Genomic DNA, 7,829 nt, shown 5'->3' with positions numbered 1-7,829 from the left:
CCTTCAGTAACAAAAGTATATTTCTTGCTGATAATATGTGCATTATATGTTGGCTGCAGATTTACTTCGTGTCATCTTTCTGGGACTAAGGGGGACAGAATAGCTTCTGTTTGCAACATCACTGTTGCTTTTGACAGGAGGAAAGGAAATATGGTGGAACAAATGCTGATTCCTTAACCTTCTACCCAGAAGTGACACATCCCACTTTTGTTCACATTTATTGGCCAAAACAAGTCACATGGGCAAATCTGACATCAATGGGGCAGGAGATAAAATGCTTCCCTTCCTCCAAAGGAGGGGCAGTCAATATTTGGAAAAGTAACACCGTTTCCTGTATTTCCTTGCACTGAGAAAAGGGGAGATATGGCTGGCGAGCACAAGAAGATGATGTAAATAAATTGTGTGAAAATGGAACAGGTATATGCTAAGAGGGAAACAGTTGGTCTACTGTGAATGTATGTCTGCTATCTTATGAACTGGTCCACTTGGCAATTAGGCTGTAGGTCATGGGCAGTAAATAAGTAATTGTGAAGGGCCTTGAACAGCACTTTCCAAAACAGTATACTAACTAGGGACAAAGGTTGGCTATCAGCTAACTTAAATAAGAGGGGGGCAGAGGTATCGCACCCTAATGTAGGGAGGAAAAAAATAATTTTACTTCTACCCTTCTTAGTTCTTTAGGCTCGTCTAATAAGCAAATTAACATGAGACTGATTAACTGGAGAAAATAACCCAATTTATTACATGTGTACACACGGGATACCATAAGAATATGGGACCTGATGACAAATCAGGCAGTTGAAAGTTATATATCATCTTGAGCTAAGGAGAAATGGTTTGTACTTCAAAGGTGGCTGAAGGACATGGAAAAGCAAACTTTTGGTAAATAAATATTTGCTGGGTCATCCTTAACAATGGGACAGAGAATGGACTTTGATCAAACAGGCCTTGCTGGGTTCCTCCCTGTCTATCACATTGAGTTCATATTAAACTATAGTTATCTAAGATGATAACACCCTTCTTAGAGCAGATCTTCTATCTAAATCCTTTTGGGCAGTTAGGGGAAGGTCAAAGGTTTTCTTTGGTTTTTTGTTTCTTAAAAATAATCAACTTAAAATAATCAATATCCCAAAAGGCATAATTTTGGGTGGCAAATCGCTCACCCTCACAAACAAGAAGGCATTGCAATGGGGGATTTATTCAAGGAGATAAAGTGGGCCTTCTTCATAAGGAGATCATTGAGTGTTGGGGGGATATGATGTGAAGACATATCAGGAGCTTGGAGATGGGCAAGGCATGGCATCAGTCATCCAGAGGCCTTAAGTGACCTTGACCCTTGAGTCAAAACACAAGTGGAGGTGCTCTGGCCATACCTACCTATATCCATAGGTCACCTCCAGTGATATGAATGGACAATAGTAGCTGTCAAGGGAGATGACCTGACCAAGGAGAAACATCTGGGTGTGGTCCTCCCCAACCTGTCCTAATAGCTCCAGTGGCTGCCCTTCTTTGGGGTCCAGACCACCCACCAGTTCATTCAGCGCCAGGCCACAGAGTAATTTGGAGCCCAAAAGCCCTTAGAATTCTCTTTATTTTATTCTACTTGCTTAGGGTTCCACTTGCATTCAGTTACTAGTAGGTTATCGGCCTGGATTAGAGATAAGAAAAGAATTGAGTGAGGATGTTTGGCTTTCATAACTGTCTCTTAAATAAGGTCTTCTTTTTTTTTTTTTTTTTTTAAGGATGTGGTCTAACAATGCAGCTGAAGAAATGTTTACTATGTGGTTAAATCTTTTAAAAGTCTAATACAGTTTCTGATTCTGTTCACCAAATTGGCTAAGGTTTCCGTGTGTTTCATGCCCCCACCCCTTGATGGGCTCTTAGATCTGACAGATGGTTTCCTTTTAGAGGTGCAGGTCATGTCGACCTGCTTCCTAGATGGTGGGAATGAACATCCCCAAGCCCCCATTCTTGCAGCAATGAATTCAGGTTCTGTGAGTTTAGAGGGAGGGAACTCACAGAGGACAAAGAGGAGGTGTGTGTGTGTGTGTGTGTGTGTGTGTGTGTGTGTGTGAACTTCTGATCTATGCTTGCACAGAAACCTTCTCTCTGGCCTCCTGCAGGCCTCTTTGAGTCACAGCCCCACCTTCCAGAAGAACTGCCCGCATTTACCTTATAAGGCAGAATTGAGTGTCTTCATTTCTCTTCTTAAGGCTATAGGAAGGGAAGTAGAAACAGCAGGTGCTGAGAGGCCTGGCCCAGGGTCACATTTCCACAGTGACTCAGCAAGTCTTCTTGGAAAACAGGCCCCCATGAGGGTGCATATTTTCAGCAGCCTCTTGGAGATGGCAATGGAGGGGTTGCCTGTTGCTACTGCTGCTTGTTCCAACATGCTTGTCTGATCTACCCATTCTCTGGGGTCAATAGACTATATGCCCTGGTCTTTGGAGACACTTCAAGAGGCTCCTGCCCTAGCTGGTTTGGCTCACTGGTAGAGCGTCGGCCTGGGGACTGAAGAGTCCGGGTTCGATTCCGGTCAAGGGCATGTACCTTGGTTGCAGGGACATCCCCAGTAGTGGGTGTGCAGGAGGCAGCTGATCGATGCTTCTCTCTCATTGATGTTTCTAACTCTCTATCCTCTCCCTTCCTCTCTGTAAAAAAATCAATAATATATATATATTTTTAAAAAAGAGGCTCCTGTAGGTGACTCAGGAGGAACAAAGAGAGGTGCTATGGGCAGGTCTGTGGCAAGTTCAGGGAGGATGTGAGTGAGGCAGGCAGAGCCCAGGGTCAGAGCAGGTGCTCAGCAGCAGGAAGGGCCATCAGGGGGTTGTAGGCAGAGCGGAATCCGATGGCAGGGAAGCTTGGGGTAGAAAACAACTGGAGATCCAGGGAGGCAAATGTCCAGGGTCAGGGAGACCTGCAAGGCTGAGTTAAGACAGGCCTGCAGGCCCTGAGAGACCTGTGAGGCAAGATTCTGGAGCTGGAAGAACTGAGGGCTGAGCTCAGGTACAAGACCGTGATTGGGCCTGGATGGGAAACAAAGCCCCGTTCATGAGGAATGAGACAAAAGCTCAGTAACAGTACCAGAAAACAGTCAAAGCAGCACAGCCTCTGAGCTACCAGATTCCTGCTCAAAGTTGCTGGAATTAGCATAGCCCAGAGCATAATTGATTCCAAAGCTAAGGCCATGGTTGAGTGTGGCTGTGGTCTTGTTGCTCCACAAGGTAGGAACTGATATCTCCTGAAGAGCCATAAGGTCCATGCCTGTCTAACTTTGGATAGCCCCTCACCTGTCTCCTGTTGCTTCTTCCCTCCCCAAACCCCACTAGGTAATCAAATAGAGATGACAACCTGAACGCTGTCTCAGCTCCCCAAATCTCAGCATCTGGGCATCAACACACCCAAATGTTCCTGGAAGATCCTGCCTGCTTTGGAAACCCCACAAACTTCCTATTCAACCCAAGTCATCTCATCCTCGTTTGTCCCCAGTTTCCTCATCTCTAACAAAAATTATTAGCTTGGCAAAGGAGATGCTTTGGAGGGGAAAGCTGGGGCCATAGAAGCCAGCCGAAAGTGAGATGAAGATGATGCTGGGAGAGAAAAGAGAGTGGTGAGATAGGCCAACAAGGGAAAATGCACAGGCTTGGGGGCCTAAATTAGTAAATGGAGCTGAGAGACCCATGGAAGGTGATGCCAAAATTTTGAATTTAGGGATGATGTTCCTGCACACATTTTTCTGCTATTGCTTTCGATTTTAGTTTCTACTTATTTTGTATTCCTTTCGGATAGTGTGGAGAAGGGAAACCTGGAATCCGCAGTGGGATGTAGCAGAAAGGGCATCCGAGTTGGCATGGAAGGAGGACATGGGCTGTGCGTCCTCCTGTAGTGGCTGCATAGCCTGGAGAAGTCCCCTCACCTCTCAGGGCTTTATTTCTTCATCTATAAAATGGGGAACTGTCACTTTCTTCGCCAGTTCTGAGGGAAATAATGTAAATGAAAGGTCTGTAAGCTATACAAAATAAGTGCAAGGAGTTAAAGGCAGATAATTACAACCTCTTTCTGTCCGGCTCTTCCATTATTACTGAGCCTGTTTCACCTTCTGTGCTCCTACACCACCTGGTGGCTGCTTTGTGAATGGCAGGCTACAGTTAAAGGATGGTAAGGAAAAAAAAATGACTAATTTACAAATAAAAAATTATTTGTTATTTCTCCCTAAGTTAATTAATACATTCAACGCATTTCCAATCAAAACTAACTCTTGATTGGATGATTCTAAATTTATATGGAAAACTGAATGGGCAAGAATAGCCCAGATAAATTTGAAAAATAAGAATAAATGGGAGCGAGGGGGGGCCGGGGAAGTGGAGATGAGAGGAGCTGTTATTATGACCTAGTAAAATGCCTATCACAAATCAATATCCAAAAAATATTTGTAAATAAAGAAAAATAACGAAGAAGTAAAAATAAATATATTGTAAACCTATAGTTCTAAAAACTGGAAGCATACCTGTAAATATAGAAATTTATCATAGGATAAAAATATTATTTCAAGTTAATGGGGAAATAACTCAGTAAATGGGATTGGAACAGCTGGCTGTCCATTAAAACCTCAGTCACACATTCATAAAACTAAATCCTAAATGAACTATTGATCTAAACTTAGAAAATGAAACTACATAGTGTTAAAGGAAAATATTTTGGTGGTAGAAAAGGCTTTTAAATCATTTGAAAACACACAAAACTAAGCCTTAAATGTATGATAAAATTGATTACCTCAAACTAAGAAAGTTCTGTGCAATAAAAGACCATAACATTTTTAAAAATATAGCTAAAAGTCTGAAAGAAGAGTATTGCAATGAAAGAATAATATGTAAGGAAACTCTGATAAATTAATTTTTAAATGACCCTATTGAAAAGAAGCTCAGTCTAAAAGTGATTAATTCACAACAGAAAATCAGGTGGTCTATAAATGTATGAAAAGATGTAAATAGTCACATATTAAAGACATTCAAAGTAAAACAAATTATGCCATTTTAAGTAATCTGGTTGATAAAAATTAAAGACATTTTTTATATCTGTCAGAGTCTGGGGAAGGGGCACTCATTCTCTGTTGGTGACTAGAGGAATCATGTAATAAATATGTTTCATCTACATAAAGGACAAAAGTAGATCTCATAAAACCCAGACCCCCTACAGCTAATATTTATTGCTGTAAAATGTGTATACTTACATACTTTGAGTTGAAGTGCAAATCAATGCAATACTTTGGAAAACAATTTGGTATGTGGATCATAAATCACAATGTCCTTCAACTGTTTTGATTTTGATCCACTTCTGTGAGTTTATCTTATAGAAATAATACGAAAGAATAAAAAATGTTGTTGCCCAAAGATGTTCATTGCAACATTAAGCATATAACTATAAAATGATTCCTTGTTTATCCTGGATTCATCTAATCTACTCACCACGGCCCGACCTCTTTGAATAATTAATTAAAATATATGATTGTAAAAAAATATTTCTCAAGACATACATTAATTTATAGAAACTATGTTCATAGATAAAGTCCCCGTGGAACTATTAGGAGGGTTTATGCAAGAATAATCATAGCTTTTGTGAGCATGTTAGGGTCAATTTTATTTTCCAGATGTTTAAAAATATATTTTTTAAAGGACAAAACTGTTTTGATGATGCTTGTCTGTCTGCCAATCTCTTTTTCTAGATTTGTAGTTTCTGCCTTAAAGAGTCTGGGCCAGAGATTCCACTCTATGGTCTGGCACGGGATAGGTTTCTTCCAGGCCCCAGGGTATGATGGTGACTGGCCGTAAGGCCATCCAGGTGCTCTTGGGCACTGCCCCTGTGCCCATGGCACAGGAGCCAGGTCTGGAATGGATGTCCACTGCCATGTGGATCTGGCATTCTTCATCAACAAGGCCTGTCTGCTGGTGGCTGAGGTCCTTGACAGTTGGTTAATCTGCAGTGGGTTTAAAGCCCAAGTCTGTAATTGAATTATTCTGCTATCTAGATTGAGGATTAGCACCTCTATTGTTTTGATGTAGAAAATGGCTCAGAAATCCCCCTTGACAAGCTCTCTCCTTATCAAGAAACCACTCTGATGTCACCCACTTAGCAATTCGCAATAAGTGCCTATATTAACTGAAGTTAGGTAGGTCCCAATCTCCCCATTGTGTCCAACCCCAAGGGACAAGGCAGCAGTAACTGCATCAAGCCTGTCCCACACCCCCACTCCAAGGGCCTGGAATGAATCTGACTGGAAGCTCATAAAAACCAGACCCCTTTCGTAACATTATTACTATTACATGGAGATAACAAGTCTCCACATTTCAGTTTTACAGGCTTCTAGCTCATTCTCCACCCAGAGTTAGAAAGGGCCTTTTCAAGACCCCCTGGTGCCTTCCCATGGCATAGCCAGTGGTCGGCAAACTGCGGCTCGCGAGCCACATGCGGCTCTTTGGCCCCTTGAGTGTGGCTCTTCCACAAAATACCGACTTCTGCCCATGGGCCACGAAGTTTCAATCGCACTGTACGTGCGCGCCCGCACGTGGTATTTTGTGGAAGAGCCACCCTCAAGGGGCCAAAGAGCCGAATGTGGCTCTCGAGCCGCAGTTTGGTAAGCACTGGCATAGACAATAGAAAAAAACCTCTGACCCAGCCTGCAAGCCCCGCCCAGCCTGGCCCCAGGGCCTCTCCAGCAGAGCATTTGCATTTGCCCCAACTTCTGCAGGACACCTTCTCCCCTCCTCTAGAGTGACCAGCCAGTCCCGGTTTGCCTGGCACTTTCCTTTTAAGGCCAAGGAACCTCTCAGCAGTGTATTCAGGTTTAAACCTGATGGGAGTGGGCTCAAGGGAGGCAGGGAGGAGACACTATGGACCTCTCTTTCAAAGAATTTTCCTCTAAATGTAAGGAAAGAAAAGGAGTGGCACATAGAATGGGAAATGCTGCCAATAGAGGAATTTCTTTCTGGTTTATTTCTGTCATTACTATTGTTGTACCTTGTTTGAATGTAGTTTAAGTAATATCATGTATTTTTGCTTATGGGAATAATTCAGAAGAGATGTGAAAGTGGAAGAAACAGGGAAGAGGAACTGATAAGAGACAGAGAAGTGCACGAATGGGAGGGAAGGAATGGGATCTAGAACCTAAGCAGAGATGAATTTAGCTGGGAATACAGAGACCCAATGTTTAGCAATAGGAGACAAATTAGAGTCTACACACATGGGGGCCAACATGGTGGTGGGAGCGCATGGAAGTTCTTTTCAGATCACTTCCATATTCTCAGTGAAATAAGGAGCAAGGTTCCTTAGTCAGGGTTTAACCCCTAGAGTGCCGGGGAGTGCAATCGTGCTCCTCCTGCAGTGCCACTAGTAGATGCTAGTAGTTCACTTTTTATTGACAGATGGCACCTAAATGCAGATTACTTATGATGCCGAATGTTTGTAGTTCTAAAATTGACCACTGGCATTTATCTGCCTAATTTTTTACAGGTACTACGATTTTATGAAGTTTACTCAGATTTTGTAGCCCTAAAGCTTCGAAATTGCGTCCAGTTCTAAGTCTGGCCACCATATCAGTGCTGATGATATTGCTATATATGCCAATTCTTGCTGTGAAAATATGATTTTGTGGAAGATATTGGAGAAGGGTGTCCCTCTATTTTAACATATGTTTTGTTCAATTTTTTTTCTACTAGTATTTTATAATACAACCAGCAAACAATATATGTCAAAGATGAAAAAAAAATGTAGTAAAGGTTTCCTTAAGTTTTTGAATATGTAACTTGATTTACTTGCAATTCATATTTTCT

The sequence above is a fragment of the Myotis davidii genome, unplaced genomic scaffold (assembly GCF_000327345.1).
Source record: "Myotis davidii unplaced genomic scaffold, ASM32734v1 scaffold247, whole genome shotgun sequence".
NCBI lineage: Eukaryota > Metazoa > Chordata > Mammalia > Chiroptera > Vespertilionidae > Myotis > Myotis davidii.
This window is presented reverse-complemented; position numbering follows the sequence as displayed.